Raw genomic sequence first — 16,851 nt, 5'->3', positions numbered from 1 at the left:
CCTTTCCCCAGCAGCTGGACAACTTGTTTGTGTGGGGAGGAACCCACAGTCTGTCTTATTCTAATTTAGTCATACTTCAGTAATAAATGCAGTTGTACTAGAGAAGGCTGAAGCATCACTAGAAATCTGCAGTACTTAGTCTGTGGCTGCTTTCCTTATGGGAGGTTAGATCTCAGGAAGAATCTGCAAGTAATCAGGATCCTGTAGGAGGTGGATCTCCCTATCTCCTTGATCACCTCTCTGGTTCCCATCATCGTGGCTATTTGCAGTCACTAACAACCTCAGCTTGCCTGTAGGCATTGGCTTTGCCTTATGGATTAGAAGCTGAAGTGGAGCACAGACTAAATGACTTGCCCAAGGTCACACAGGAAGTTGAGCCAAGAACTTTTAAAAACAGTGTTTCTGAATCGTCACTGACATCTCTGCATGAGAGTCCATTTGGCTAAGGTTGAGTGACCCTGGACAGAAGGAAAGGGTTAAAAACACAGATCTCAAAGCAATATTAACGTTCTTTATTAAGAAACAGTTCTCTCATGTTCTGACCCTTTTTTATCTCCTGAGATGTCAGTGACTCTAGAAAGTACTTTCCAGTCTGTCTCCTTTGTCACAGCTCCGTGAACAGCTCTTTAGTGTCCTTGCTTACTGCCTAGTGGTTGTTTCTTTGGGTAGTGTGGGGGGGTGTTGTTGTTGTTGTTGTTGTTTGTGGTGTTTTTCCCTTTCTTTTTATGCTGTTGGAGGACAGGAGGAAGGAGGAACCTTGAAGGCAGACAGCCAAGGGTGTGAGCAGTGTAGAGTTAAGTAATGGCTTTGCTGACATGGATTCCCATAACTGCTGCCTACTCCTGCCCTTCCAGGAACAGCCTATCAGACAGCAAGTTTTGAAAGTCAAAACAGTCCAAGCCAGCCATCTGCTGACCTCTGCAAGGCTGCAGGAGAAAGCCTCTGCCTATTTGTGTGTTCTCTGAAGGAACTTATTAATTAAGTATAATAATATTTAATTATCTAATAAGCAGCTGGGAGCTACAGGAGTGTGATGAACCATAAATAAGACTGGTGCAGGAGAAAGAGGACCCCAGATTCACAGGATGTTAGGGGCTGGAAGGGACCTCCTGAGGTTGAATTCAACTTCCCTGCTAAAGCAGGATCACCTAGGGCAGGCTGCAGAGGAACACATCCAGGTGGGTTTTGAAAGCTTCTAGAGAAGGAGACTACAAATTCTATTGCCAGCCTCTTCCAGTGCTGTCACCCTCACTGTAAAGAAATGCTTCCTAATATTGAGGTGGAACCATCTATGTTCCAATTTATACCTGTTGCTCCTTGTCCTATCACTGGGCACAACTGAAAAGAGACTGACACCTTCATCGTGACACCCAGCCTTCAAATATTTATACACATGAATAAGATCCTCTCCCAGCATTCTCATCTTGAGATTGAACAGCCCCAAGTCTCTCAATCTCTCTTCATGGGAGATATGTTCCAGTCCTGCAATCCTCATAGCTCTTCATTGGGCTTTCTCCAGCAGATCCCTGTCTCTTGAGCTGGGGAGCCCAAAACAAGATACAGTGTTCCAGGGAAGTTCTGGAGGGCTTCAAGGGAGCTGCCATCGAGGCTGCCCAAGGGCAGGATGCTGATGATCCCTGGGAAGCTCCACCTGGTTCCTGTCATGTACAGTGAATTGTTTACCTCTTCAGTTTTTTTTGGTCAACATCCTCTTTTACTCCAAACCCAGCAGAGATGCACTACAGCAGAGGAGTTACATAATTCTTTTTTCAGACCCTGAGCAAATTCTCTTTACTGGTTGGAATCACAGAATAATTGCCCACTTGCAAAAGACCTTAAGATCACAGAATAGCAGAGGTTGGAAGGAACTTCTGGAGATCACTGAGTCCAACCCCACTGTCAAGGCAGGATCATCCAGGGCAGGCCACACAGGAATATGTCCAGGTGTTCATCTATATTAATATAAGACTGAGTCCTACCATAACCCGATATTTCCCTGTCTACAGCCTGTTGGACTGTGTCCCTAAGCACCTCCTCCAAATGTCTTTTAAACACCTCCAGGGATGGTGACCCCACCTCCCTTGGGCAGCCTGTTCCAATGCCTGGTGACCCCCTCGGTGAAGAAACTTTTCCCAATATCCAATCTGACCTCCTCTAGTGCCCCTTCAGGCCACTACCTCTTGTCCTGCCACTTCTTAGCTGAGTCAAGAGGCCACCCCCCACCTCATTACAACCTCCTTTCAGGTAGTTGTAGGGAGTGATGGTCTCTCCCCTCAGTCTCCCCAGTTCCCTTACCTGCTCATCACAGGACTTGTGTCACCAACTTCAGTTCCCTAAAGCAACCTGAAGAGGCTGAACACAACATTTTTTTAAAAATATCCACAGGATCAGAAACTTTCTTTGATTTTCAGCAACAGATTAAAAAATGGATACAACTCTAATCTTGCTTCATTAAATCCTTCTCACCTCAGCCTATCTCTTTAACTGAACAATGAAGCAAATCCCAAGATCTCATTTCTTCACTGGTGATCTCTTGCATAGTTAGAGTTCATTAATTTACCCATGCCTCCTCCCTGTCACCATGTCAGAGAAGCAGTTCAAAGCTTAGTGCTCTGAAGATGGTTGCTCAGAGTAACACCTTGATGAACATATTGAAGACTTCTACCAAAAAAAAGCCCTGTTAGGTTCTCAAGAATGCCGTATTTTTTTTCAGAGCCAGTATTGCCTTATGCCAAGTGTGTTATGGCTGTATTCACCTTGTTCAAAAGGAGTTGCTGGCCTGGAAAGCTGCTAACAACAGGTAATAGAATCATAGAATTGTTTTGGTTGGAAAAGACCTCAAAGATCATCAGGTCCAACTGTCATACTGACACGACCATGGCCATTGTGCCATGTGCATACCTTTCTTGAACAGCTCTAGGGATAATGACTCCAACACCACCCTGGGCAACCTATTCCCATACTCTTTTGTATACAGATAGAGAATCTCAGCTTGAATGATGGCATGAGAGAGAAGTGCTGGTTATCCAGAATCACAGCAGTCAAGATCTGCCTTATGTGTGTCAGCCTTCTGCAACTGGGTGACAAAGCTCTAACTTCTATGCACCTCTCAGAAAGAGTACTAGTCCTTCCTTGAGCAAAACATAATGCTGTCTTGACCCTACTTGTTGACTGGAATCCAAATGTTTTCCTGCTCCAGTTTCTCATTAAACAGACTATGACCTAGTTAATCATGTTAATTAACTCTCCTTTGACCTAAGGTGCTGTGCAGGTATAGTAACACTGATTCTATATTTTTCCCCCATGGTGTGGGCATGGGAGCTGTAGCCTGAACGAACTCTTTCCTCAACAGAGTATTTTAAGAACAAAAAACATCTGTCCTCATTAAGCATAGACTTATAGACTGTAGTTGAGGTTGGAAGGGACCTTTGAGATCCTCAAGTTGAACTGCTCACCTGGACCTGACAATCCCACTGCTACTGCTGAGTTACTGCTGCTGAACCATGACCTTCAGCACCACAGCCACATGTCTTTGAAATACCCAGGGATGGTGATGCCACCTCCCTGGGCAGCCTGTTCCAATACTTTAACCTTCTCTCTCAAGACATTTTTCTCTTGCAAGAGACTGACCCTTGCCTTGCTCCAAGCTCCTTTTGAAGTAGTTGTAGAAGACCGTGAGGAGGCTGCATGGCAATCTCATTTCCAGGTGGTTGCCTCATAAGACTTGTTTAAGGCCTTTCAACATCTTAGTTGTTCTTCTCTGGACACTTCAACACCTCCATGTCCTTTTTGTAGTGAGGGACACAAAGCTGAATCCAGTACTCAAGATCTGGTATTGCCAGTGCCAAGTAGAGTGGGACAGACTTCCCTACTCCTGCTGGCCACACTAGTCCTGATAAAGGCTAGAATGCTATTAAACTTCTTGGCCACCTGAGCACACTGATGGTTCATGTTCAGATGTCTGTCAACCAACACCCTCCAGGACCTTCTCTGCTGGGCAGCTTTTCAATCACTCTCCACCAAGCCACACTGCATGTACATGCAGCACTGGACATTTGGTCTTGATGTTCCTTAAAAGATGTCTGCCAAAGTATTATGGGAAGACTTTTGATAAAAGCTTGCTTATAGACAATTTTGGAATGATCATATAGTTTGTGATTTGTGGTGGGTTTATTTGTGATAGAGTTGCAGTGATTGTTTCTCTGACTGGGATTCCTTCAGGATTTTGAACATTCAGTGTGATCTTTGTGCATCTTTGTTTGCTGGATTGGAGGGGACCTCCAGAGATGGAGTCCAATCCCTTTGCCAAAGTAACATCACCTAGGGCAGACCACACAAATGTATCAGGTGGGTTTTGAAAGTCTCTAAAAGAAGGAGGTTCTTCAACCTCTCTGGGCAGCCTGCAGCACCCTCATAGCAAGTAAGTTTTTCCCTGCATGGAGATGGAGTTTCCTGTCACTTGGCTTTAGGAAATTCATTTTCTCAGCTTTTGTGGCCACTTCCACAGGCTTGCTGTGAAGTGTACTTGCTCTGTGCTTTGCTTGGGCATGAACCTCTGCACAAATCCAGAACTGGATTGAGAGGAAAAAGAGGACAGAGGTGGAAGTGCTTGAGGAGGCTCTCAGAGCTGCTTTCTCTACTGGGAAAGACACGATCTACTGTGTCAGTGTCATTCACCTGGGCCTTTGTTTTAGCTATTCATATTGTTGACAGCTGGGTAAAGTAGCTTTGTTTTGCTTAAATGTTCTATTTCATGCAGCACTTCACCTTGTGGGAAATGTCCCTGACATGACACTGTGGTTTTAAACATCCATTTCACCTTGGTACAGGCTGCATGCGTAGATATGCACATCATCCGTTTCTCCTTGGTGTGAAAGTGTGCAAGCATGCCCAGAATCCAGCCTTCTATGGATGCTGTGTAGCATTTGGGGACAGTAGCACCTGTCTTTATTTTTGGAGACCAATGTCAACAGAACTACACCAGTAAAATCAGCAGGAATAGTGTGCTGTTCTTGAAGTATTTCATTCTTTAAGGCACAAAAATTATTCTGTAATGAAAAGTTCCATTATTTCTTCTAAGAACTATCAAAGGAGGAGGGGTCAAATACACACTTGGCACAAAAAAGGAATGAATTACACTCTTGGTTCAAACCCCAGCTGGAGCTTACTTTGATTTTAGCTGTATAGAAACAGCTCCACTCACTGGCAGAGCAAACTTCTGAACTGTTACTTGTGGTAATTTGGTTCTGAGTTAAGAAGATGTTAACTGGAGCAGCTGTTCTAGTAGGATACCAGATATGTGTCCAGAGAAGGGTGACAAAGCTGGTGAGAGTCCTGGAACACAGCCCTGTGAGGAGAGGCTGAGGCAGCTGGGGGTGTTTAGCCTGGGGAAGAAGAGGCTCAGGGGGGACCTCATTGCTGTCTACAACTACCTGAAGGGAGGTTGTAGTCAGGTGGGGGTTGGTCTCTTCTTCAGGCAACCAGCAATAGAACAAGGGGACACAGTCTCAAGCTGTGCTGGGGGAAGTATAGACTGGATGTTAGGAGGAAGTTCTTCCCAGAGAGAGTGATTGGCATTGGAATGGGTTGCCCAGGGAGGTGGTGGAGTCACTGTCCCTAGAGGTGTTCAAGCAAAGCCTGGATGAGGCACTTAGTGACATGGTCTAGTTGATTGGACAGGGCTTGGTGATAGGATGGACTGGATGATCTTGGAGCTCTCTTCCAACCTGGTTAATTCTATGATCATGTGACTGCCCCACTGAAGTTCTATGTTCTGTGAAAGACCTCTTGTTTTCTTTCCAAGTAACCCCCAAAAATATTCAATGATGTAAAACTGTCATGCATGGAAGGTAGTGTATATATTGGATTAGAGAATGCATATTTTTACCTATGTGATAGGAGCAGATGTAGAAGGTTTCTTGAAGCCTTTTTGGCTCACTACACATGGGTGAATGATGTGGCTGATGCACACAGTGTGCTTTGTTTCCATTATAATGGAAAAATAAAAAATTCCAGCCTTGACAGAGTAATGACCAACATCTTGTTTTCTTCTCCTGATCAAGTGAGCACTTCTGCTCCTTTGTTTGCTGCTCCATGAGGAGCAGGCTCCTCTTCCAATGTCATAGAACAACAGCACAGTTTAGAAGGAAAGTTAAAGGTCACCTAGTTCCAAGTCCCCTGCCATGGGCAGGAACACTTACCACTAGACCAGGTTGCTCAAACCCCTCTCCAACCTGGCCTTGAACACCTCCATGGAGAGGGCATCCACAGCTTCTCTGTGCAACCTGTTCTGGTGTCTCACCACCCTCCCAGTAAGGGATTTCTTCCCAGTATCTGCTGAACATACCCTCTTGCCTTTAAACCTGTCATTCCTCATTGTCACTATACCCCCTGATAGAGTTCCTCCCTTCTTTCCTTTGGGTCCCACTTTATACACTGTCAGGCTGCTATAAGGCCTCCCCAGAGCCTTTTCTTTTCCGAGCTGAGCAGCCCCAACTCTCACAGTCTGTCTTAACGGATGTGTTCCAGCCCCTCAATCATCTTTGTGGTACTCTTCTGGACTTGATCAAGTCCATGTCTGCCTTGTGTTGGGGGGCCCAGAGGTGAACACTACCTCCAGGGAGAGTGTTACAAGATCCAAGCAGAGCATGGGAATCGCCTCCCTTGTCCTGCTGGCCACAATGCTCTTGGTGCAGCCCAGCATGTGACTGGCTTTCTGGGCTGCAAGCATATGGTGCAGTCATGTTGAGTTTTTCACTCACCTGGTGGTCTGCTGTGTAGCTTCTTGCCTTCTGACTACTTAGTAGGGGGTGGTTTTGTGAGTTTGCTGTTCCAACAGGCACCAATTAAGTTGTTGAAGAAAATGTTTACCAATGACAGTTTGGAGGCTCTCTTCATGGTTACATGCTGTAGGCTTGTCCATGGCCATATACTTGAATACTGCATCATACAGCTAATACAGGATAAGGCTTGCTTAGTTACAAGAATGAGGGGGCCAAATGTGCAGAGATGTCTAGGCTAGCTTTGTGTGAGTCAGCAGAGGCCCTAGAGGCATGGTTGTTGCATCAGCAGGGCACCGCTGGGGTGTGAGTCTACACACACAAGGCTGGATGGCTTTCAGATCCCAGCCAGGAATGAGCCATGTGGATGCCTGGTGCCTATCTTGGCTTGGGGGTCTCTTTATGCTACTCCTAACCTAATCACAGTAGGCTGGAAGGAACCCTTGAAGATCATCTTGCCCGACCCCCAAGTAGTGGCATGGGGAAAAACTTGTTTGCTGTAACACTACCAGAGCACTGTAATGGGCTGCTCAGAGAGGTTCTGGAGTCTGCTTCTGTGTGACCTGCTCTAAGTGATGCTGCTTTGACAGATGGTTGGACTAGATGACCTCTAGAGGTCCCCTCCAACCTCTACCATTCTGTGATTGGATGATCTGTTTAAACCTGTCCTGTCCGTGCATGGTATACAAGTGTGGCAGTTTGAGGCTGGTTGTCCCTTAAGAAAGCTGCGAAGTTGAGTCCTCCAGGAGGACCAAGAAAGGTCCAGGAGGTAGACCCAGGGAATGGTAATTTTTTGTTATCCAGTCCCATAATCCTGCTATCTCTTTATAAGTTGGCTGCAAGGCAGGCTGTTTGCCTTTTCTTCTGCACATCCCTGGATGCAGTGAGCTGCCTTATCTGGCATGGGGAAGGATGATTTCACTCTTATCTGTGGCCTTCAAGGACAAACTAATTTTTGCTGTGCCTGGTTGGGCCTAGTGTCAGGTACTAAGGAGAGGCAGTTTTTGGGCCTGGCCACCCTGAAACCAACCTAGAAATAGAGGCAGAGAGTGAGTCCTGGGGCAGAGAGTGAGTCCTGGGGCAGAGAGTGAGTCCTGGGGCAGAGAGTGAGTCCTGGGGCAGAGAGTGAGTCCTGGGGCATATGTTAAACCACAGGAGGGGAGGAAAGGAGTACTGGGTTTTGGGTTGATTGGGTGGAGGTTTGTGTGTGAAGCTTTTAGCTTAATAAGCTTCTGTGTTAAACCCAGAGCATGCAATCCTTTGTATTTTATATGCTTTGATATGCTCACTACTATGCATTGTAATATTGTTGTATTGTAGCTTGTTGAATAGGTTTTCCATTTAAACTTTCCAATACTCCCATCCTGTCTGTCAAGTGGCTGTCTTTTGCCCCAAGAGTGGGGTATTCCTGGAGGTCTTCAAGAAAATACTGGATAAGGCACTTAGTGCCATGGTTTAGTTGATTGGACGGGGCTGGGTGATCTTGGAGGTGTCTTTCAACCTGGTTGATTCTATGATTCTGTGAAGGCCATTAGAGCAATCTGTCCTGCTTAAAACTATAACAGCAAGCTGGATTTGTAGAGTTCACATGAAGGTCATGATTAGAAACACTTCTGGGCAAGTATCTCCATCAATGTCATGGTGAGCTTAACTCTTAATTCTCTACAGTAATTAAAAATCTGCTTGGATGAGTACCTGTGCAGCCTGCTCTGGGTGATCCTACTTTGGCAGGAGGATTGAACTAAGTGATCTCCAGAAATCCTTTGCAACTCCCACCATTCTGTAATGTTGCACATGTACAAGTTGCAGAGAAAAGTAAGTTCTCAAACAAGCATGCAGTAACATATACTAAATCTTCTTGCAAAGAACAAAAGTCAAAAGCAAAACAAAACTGTGTTTCTTCTGGTGTGAGAAACACAATGGTGGGGATGGAGTCTATAATTTGGGGGAAAAAACATTCATTTTTTTTGTTCCTTCTTTTTTTCCCCTCTTGGTGAAATACAGATCAAAATTGGTAATGGCCTGCAGTAATGTAGTAAATACTCTATCAGACTTGCTCTAAAAGCATACTCAAGCAAGAGGCTAGCAAAGCACAATTCAGTGGGATTTCTTTGGCTGTGAAAGCAAAAGGTTTGAGTTGATACTGCTTATGCAAAGCAGAGAGGAGAAACAAGCTGTGTGCGGAGTAACTGGTAGCTGCAGTGTGGCTGAGCATGCACTTCTGAGACTTTGTACTACTTGTAGAGTAAAAAGTGGGGCTTCATGCTCTTCATGGAATGGACTAAGCAGGCTGTAAAAAAGCTTTACATAAAGGCCACAGCAAATTGAGAAGTGGGGCAATGGGTGGGTGAAGACTGAAAATAGAAAAACCCAACCCTAGCCAGAATGAAAAAGAAACTAATCCACACAACCATAGTGATTGGAATCTTCTTGCATTTCCCAGACAATGCTGGCATCATGTGGCCATTTTATTTAGCTTGCCTTATAATAAATTATTTCTGGAAAAGTCTTTGCTCAGCATGTCTCTGATTAGAATCCTACAAAAAAGCTCACCAGCACTGCTCAGCTCAATTGCTTCACCTGCATGGATATCTCAGAACACTGTCTCCACTTTGGAGAAGAAATAAGTAGTCTGAGTAGGTTGTTAGACTGGCCAGAGAGTTGAGAAAGACTTACAAACACACACAGGTTTTCAGCTGTGCTTTGAGTTTGAATCTAAAAGAACAGAGGAAATGGCCAAGTGCATGGCAGGCTGTAGTGGGAGCATTTTCACACTGTGGGGACATGTTTGTCAGGAGGAGAAATACTGGAGGGCAGCAGGTTTGCAATCGGAGAAAAGGAAGTGTGGTGGATTGACTATAGTTTGGTGCCAGGTACCCATCATGCCACTCTATCATTGCTCTCCTTGGCAGAATGAGGAGGTAGGAAAATAAGATTGTAAAACACTGCATGAGTCATGATAAAGGCAGTTTAACAGCAAAAGCTGTATGTGAAGTCAAAGCAAACAAAAGGGGGTGAGGCTGAGGGGAGACCTCATTGCCCTCTACAACTCCCTGAAATGAGACTTGAGCAATGTGGGGGATGGTCTCTTCTTGCATGCAAGAAGTGGCAGGATAAGAGGAAATGGCCTCAAGTTGTGCCAGGGGAGGCTCAGGTTGGATATTAGGAAAAAATTATTTACAAGAATAAAGCTTCCTGGACATGGCCTGCCCTAAGTGATCCTGCTTTGTCAGGTGGGTAGACTTTGTGAGGTCCCTTCCAACCCCTCCCATCCCTGATTCTGTGATCATTCAGTGTTCAGTTGATAACCTTAATAAACCAGGCTACAAAAAATGAAGGTGTTTTTGCAGCAATACTGTTGGTATTTTGGAAGGATAGAAACCTGTATAGAGATAGTATTGATCAATGGGAGTGGGATGCTGTTACACAGGCCACGTTTAAAGGATTTTGCAGAAGTGCCCCTGAAGCTCAAGTAAATAAAGCCCTAGGCAGTTTAGCTTTAATCAGTGATACTAATAGCTTACTAATCTTCATCTGAAAGAAGTTTCCAAGAACAGAACCTCTTTAGGGAACCTCCTCTTTGAAGTTCAGTATGTCCAGATTAAGTGGAAAACTTTGCACAAAGCATAAAACAGTGGGGAAAAAAAAAACCCAACTCAAAGAAAACAGGAAGTTATTTCTCCCAGCTATGTTTCAGATTGTGAAAGAGATGATACAGCAGTCTTAAATATTATGGTCTAGGGAGACCTTCTAGAGGTCCTCCAGTACTTGAAGGAACACACAGGAAAGCCTGAGAGGGATTCCTGATAAGAGCCTGTGGTGACAGGACAAGGGACAATGGTTTTAAACTAGAGCAAGGTAGGTATAGTTTGGACATGAGGAAGTTGCTCTTTGCTATGAGGGTGGTGAGCCACTGGAATGGTTATCCAGAGATGCTGTGGATGCCTCATCTGTGGAAGAGCTGACAACCAGGCTGGATAAGGCTTTGAGCAACCTGGTTTAGTAACAGGTGTCCCTGCCCATGGCAGGGGTGCTGGAACTAGATCTTTAAGGCCTCTTTCAATTCAAGCCATTCTATAATTGGATGTTCATACACAGAGAAGCTGTGCTTGCTTCTGTCCTTTCTTGTACCTACAAACCTACATGTTTGTGGGCACAAACATGTCTTTCTCCGAGGACAAGAGGGAACCAGCACTGACTTGAACACAGAAGGTTCTGTTTAAACCTGAGAATGACCACTTACATGTTGAGGATGGTGGAGCACTGGAACCAGGGTGCCGAGATAGGTGGCAGAATGTTCCTCTCTGGAGTTATACAAAGCATGCCTTGACACCATCCTATGCAGCCTGCTCTACATGAGCCTGCTCTGGATGATCTCCAGAGATCTCTTCCAGCTCATACCATCCTGTGTGACTGGCTACAGTTTTAAATCCTATATGGATGCAAAAGCTGTGAAAGTAACATTCTGATCATTTATCCTACATTTTGTAAATCATCTTCACACCTGGTCAAGCCAAAAAGGTCTCAGGTCTCTGAACACCCAACAGCAGCAAGTTTGAAGGTAATAAGTAGGAGACACGTGTCTTGTTCTCAAGTATGCAGTGCTAGCTGTATGAATGCAGGCATGTGTTTAAGTTAATAGTGATAATTATGGCTCTGATTTTATAGCTTTTATTATGTTTAGGTGACAGAGACCCTTTTATGTGATTCGGTGTCTTGTTCAGATTGGTCAATCTTAGTTAATCTTTTGGTTGGACTTGATGATCTTAAAGGCATTTTCCAACTACAGGGGTTCTGTAATTCAGTGTCAAAGCTTTGGCAAGGGCTAAGGCACCAAGTTCCATAATGAATGATAATCAAGGTACAGAGTTAAATGTTTTTGCTTCTAGGTGAAAATGCAAAGCAGATCACTAAATTCCGTCTCCATTGTCACTTCCATGTGCAGATTCCTGGGGAAGCTTTTCATCCCAAGAGTAGACCAAAATCAGATTGATTGAAGTTTGTATGGCAGGTACATGAATGCAGGTCCTTTGCCTTTCTGTGGTAGAGTCTTTCCTACAGCTTCTGTCCAAAAGGGAGGAGACTTTATATTTAATCAGATGTAGCTAAAGAAATAAAGGTATTAAATGCACACACCTACTCTGTGAGGTTTGCTAGACCATTTGTTCATAACAACTACTTTTCCAGCACTTGATCTTAGCCATGTGTTGATTAAAAGGAAGCAAAGGTGTGGGTGCTATTTTATGTGTTCTCTCAATGTCATTTTAGAAGACTACCTGCATTGTTAAAAGTTGTTGGGTTGGATGTGTGTTGAACACACTATTGCCTAGAGAGCTCACTCTTTGAGGGGGATGTGGTGAAAGATTTTAAGTATTTGCTTTCCTGAGTGTTTTGAAATGGGTCAAAGGGCTGGAAAATGAGAAGGTGGATGATATGACTGAGGAGAGAAAGAGAAGAGGTTCTTCTGTGTAACTGAGGTGCTAGAGAAAAGGTGAGCCTCTGGGTAAGGTCCTCCTCTTACCTAAATCTGTTTGCAGAGTAAGAAGAAAACATGGCTCTGATATCTAGATGGAGAAAGACTGGATGAGGCACTTAGTGCCATGGTCTAGTTGACTGGATAGGGCTGGGTGCTAGGTTGGACTGGATGATCTTGGAGGTCTCTTCCAACCTGGTTGATACTATGATGCTATGATTCTATGGGTAACAAGCAGTGTCCCTCAAGGGTCTGTGTTGGGACCAATGTTCTTGAATATCTTAATCAATGGTATAGACAGCAAGATCAGTGTACCCTCAACATATTGGGAGATGCTTAGTAGTGTGGTTGACATGACTGAAGGATGAGATGCCATCCAGAGGGACCTGGACAGGGTGGAGAGGTGGGCTGAGCAGAATCTCATGAGGTTCAATAAAGCCTAGTGCAAGGTACTGCACCTAGGTTGGAGCAATCCTAGATATCAGTACAGTCTGGGGGATGATAAAATTGAGAGCAGCTCTGCAGAAAAGGACTTGGGGGTGCTGGTGGGTGAGAAGCTGGACATGAGACAGTAGTGTGTGTTTGAAGCCCTGAAGCCCATTGGCATCCTAGGCTGCATCAAGTGTGGCCAGCAGATCGGGAGGAGATTCTGCCATTCTGTTCTGCTCTGCTGTCACCTCAGCTGGGGTACTGCATGCAGCTCTGGAGCCTTCCACACAGGAAGGACATGGACTTGCTGCAGCAGGTCCAGAGGAGGGCCATGAAAATGATCAGGTGACTGGAGCACCTCTTCTGTGTGGACAAGGTGAGGGAGCTGGGGTTGCTTAGCCTGGAGAAGAGAAACCCTGGAAAGACCTTATAGCTGTCTTCCAGTACCTGAAGGAGGCCTACAAGAAGGCTGCAAAGGGACTGTTTATAAAGGTCTGCAGTGATAGGAGGAGAGGAAATGATTTTACACTAGAGAAGAGTCTATTTAGATTGGATGTTAGGGACAAGTTCTTCACCGTGAGGGTAATGGAACACTAGAACAGGTTGCCAAGGAAGATGGTTGAGGCCCCATCCCTGCAGATGTTCAAGGTCAGGCTTGACAAGGCTCTGGACAACCTGATCTAGTGTCCTTGCTTACTGAGAGGGGTTGGACTAGATGACCTTTGGAGGTCTCTTCCAACCCAAACCATTCTATAATTTTATGATTTTACATTAAATAGCTTTTAAATTATATAGTTAGGTAGTTCAGCTCTTGCTTTCTCACCTGGTTCAATATGGATTAAAAGATTTTGTAGGCTCTCTTCCAGTACCTGAAGAGGGCTACAAGAAAGCTGGGGAAGGACATTTTACAAGGGCTTCTAGTGACAGGATGAGGGGGATTAGATTTAAGATGGAAGAGGGTAGATTTAGTCTGGATATTAGGAAGAAATTCTTGACAGTGAGAGTGATGAGACATAGGGAAGGGTTGCCCAGGGAAACTGTGGATGTCCCCTCCTTGGAGGCGTTCAAAGCCAGGCTGGATGGGGCCTTGAGAAACCTTGGTCTAGTGAAAGTGTCCCTGCCTTTGGGCAAGGAGGTTGAAACTAATTGATTCATAGAACAGTTTAATTTGGAAAGGACCTCCAAAGGTCATCCATTTCCAAGCCCCTGTCATGGACAAGGACACCCTCCACTAGACCAGGTTGTCCAAGATCACATCCAACCTGCCTTTGAACAGCCCCAGAGAGGGGGCATCCACAACCTGTCTAGGCAATCTGTCTGAGTGTCCTACCACCCTTACTGTAAATAATTTCTTCCTAATATCCAGTCTAATTCTGCCCTCCTCAAGCTTCAGTCCATTCCCTCTCAGTACCAGAGCTTGTAAAAAGTCCCTTCCCAGCTTTCTTGTACTTTCAAAGTCCCTCCCAAATAATTCCATGATCCTATGGCTAAACTGTGTCTCAAAGTGTCTTGGGGGATAGAACTTATATAGGGAGGTTTCAATCCAGCTTTGTAGATGAGAAATGGAAGCAGAGTACAGACAGTAACCAGCTAAGACATGCCCCATGGACAATCCAACTGCACTGTAACTAAGCTAGTTAACTAAACCAGTTTTTCCTTAATCTTTTAAAGAGGTCAGCAGCCTGAGAGTGGCAGGAGTATCGCCAAAGAAATCAGGACTGGTCTGGTGGTATTCCTGCAGGAATTGGTGGGGTTTGCTTTGTGACTGGAGAATATCAAAATGCTCTTTAAAGATAACTTTATAGATAATAAATTCAAGTGGGATATCCCAACTTTCTGGGGGGTACCAGCTACCACCTAATTCTGCAAGAGGTAGGGGGGAGTGGACTGCTTACTTAAGTACAATGAAAATATAGCTCTGATCCCATACACATGAGGATCAACAGGAAGGAAAATCACCATGCTGGCAACAGGATCTTCTGAGGAGGAGACAGCTCTTGAGTGTAGAGAGGAAAGGAGCATTGAGGGAACTGTGTGATCTTAAGAAGACAGAGAAGGGCAATGAATCTGGTGAAGGGTACAGAGAACAAGTCTTATGAGGAGCAGCTGATGGAATGGAGGCTGTTTAGTCTGGAAAGAAGGAAGCTGAGGGGAGACCACGTTGCTCTCTACAACTCCATGAAAGAAGGTTGGAGTGAGGTGGCTTGGTCTCTTCTCCCTAGTATCAGGTGATAGAATAAGAGGAAATGGTCTGGAATTGTGCTAGGGGAGGTTTAGGTTGGATATTAGGAAAAAATGTGTTCCCTGAAAGAGTGGTCAGGCTTTGGAGCAGGCTGCCCAGGGAGGTGGTGGAGTCACCATCCCTGGAGGTGTTTAAGAAACATGCAGATGTGGCACTTCATGATGTGGTGTAATGTCCATGGTGATGTTAGGTTGGTGGTTGGACTCAGTCTTGGGAGTGTTTTCCAAGCAAAACAATTCTGTGATTCCATGAAGCTAGAGGCTGGCAGAGCAATGGTTCCTGTCTGTCTATTGGCGGTACAGAGGAAGAGTTAGTAGATATTGGTGCTTGGGTCAGATGCTTTCTCATCAGTCCATCTGGCTGTCTTGCCACAGCAAATCACCTCAAGTTGTGACAAGGGAGCTTAAGGTTGGATATTAGGAAAAATGTCTTCCCAGAAACAATTATCAAGCATTGGAACAGGCTGCCCAGGGAGGTGGTGGAGCCACCATCCTTGAAGGTATTTCAGAGACACGTGGATGTGGTGCTGAGAGACATGGTTTAGTAGCAGTGGATTAGTAATAGTGGTGAGATTGTGAGCTCTAGGAGAGTGGTTGGACTCAGTGACATCAAAGGTCTCTTCCAACCTCAACAGTTCTAGGATAGCCACAACTCTGTCCTAACTTGGTAGATCTGGTCTCTGGAAGTAGGACTGAAGGCAAAGCTTGCAGGTCTGCTTTGTAAAATGTAAACCATGTTCCCACCTGAGGGGAAAAAGTGTGGGAACTATGCCTTAGCAGTAAGGCTTTGGAGCAAGTGAAAACAGGTAACACCACCAAGAGTAACAGGTGTCTTACAGATTGCAGCTATGGGCAGCTGCTGCAGTGTGGCCTGTGAAAGTGCATTTCCATTTTCTGCTGTTGCTCCCTTCCCCCATATTTATCATGGCATATATCAAACCCGACATGAGCTTTTTAAACATGTAAGGTGGAGTGTGTCATTGTATTGAGCAAAGGCATGAGACATGGAACCCTTTCAGCCTCTCCAAGAGAAAGCTGGGATTTTTGCATAGATCCATAGAATGGTTTGGGTTGGAAAGAACCTTAAATACTATCTAATTCCACCCCCCTACCACGTGCAAGGACCCCTCCTGCTAGACCAGGCTGCTCAAGGCTTTGTCCAACTTGGCTTTGAATGCCTCCAGGGAGGGGGCATCTCCGCTTCCCTGAGGAACCTGTTCCAGTGTCTCACCACCCTCCCTGTCAAGAATTCTCCTTTGTCCTATCATGAGAAGACCTTGTGAAAAGTCCCTTCTCAGCTTTCTTGTAGGCTCCTTTTTTTTTTCCTTGGCTAGCAGATGTCCTGTCTTCTTGTTGTGGCTGCTTCCTCCCTCCCTGGACATGTTCATGCCAGGTTGGTGGAGGCTTTGAGCAACCTGGGCTAGTGGGAGATGTCTCTGCTCATGGCAGGTTGATTTGAACTAGATGATCTTTAAGGTCCCTTCCAACCCAAACCATTCTGACTCTTCTACTAGCCCAGCAGCTTCAATGCCACAAAGCCTCAGATCTGCCCTCACACTGCTGTCTTTGGTCTTGTCCTCAATGCCTTAGCACTGGCTGGTGCTTGACTATGGGAAGTGAGGCAGGGGTGGATACAGGATTGGTCAAGTAGAAGCATCATCTTTGCATCTCTACCATTTTTCTTGGTGTGCTTGAGTTCTCTGTGATCTATAATTAATTCAGTCCTTCCAACATTTTTTAATGAGAAAGCTACCCATAATCTCTAGCAATAGCTTCACTACAGTGTACCTTACCCAGCTAATAAAAACATGCTGCAAGATTTTAATCTAATATTGTGGAATACTCTTGGGTATTGTGGAAAATTACCAGAAGGGCTGACTACTGGAAGATAATCCATGAAAACAAATTATATTATTAATCAAACTCAAG

The 16,851-nt window shown here is 45.0% G+C and overlaps 1 protein-coding gene across 5 annotated transcripts in view; it reads left to right on the top strand.

Annotated features, from left to right (window-relative positions):
• The window catches only part of ZPLD1 (zona pellucida like domain containing 1), a 152,313-nt gene that overhangs the window by 13,876 nt on the left and 121,586 nt on the right, over positions 1-16,851 (top strand). For 2 of the 5 annotated variants that reach the window (XM_064143173.1, XM_064143171.1), the window contains exon 2: positions 2,714-2,800. The exons of the other annotated variants lie outside the window; for them this stretch is intronic. The gene's annotated coding sequence lies outside the window, so the exon portion shown is untranslated. The remainder of the gene's footprint in view (positions 1-2,713; positions 2,801-16,851) is intronic. 5 annotated transcript variants of the gene reach the window in all.

Source organism: Pogoniulus pusillus, chromosome 5 (assembly GCF_015220805.1).
Source record: "Pogoniulus pusillus isolate bPogPus1 chromosome 5, bPogPus1.pri, whole genome shotgun sequence".
NCBI lineage: Eukaryota > Metazoa > Chordata > Aves > Piciformes > Lybiidae > Pogoniulus > Pogoniulus pusillus.
This window is presented reverse-complemented; position numbering and strand designations above follow the sequence as displayed.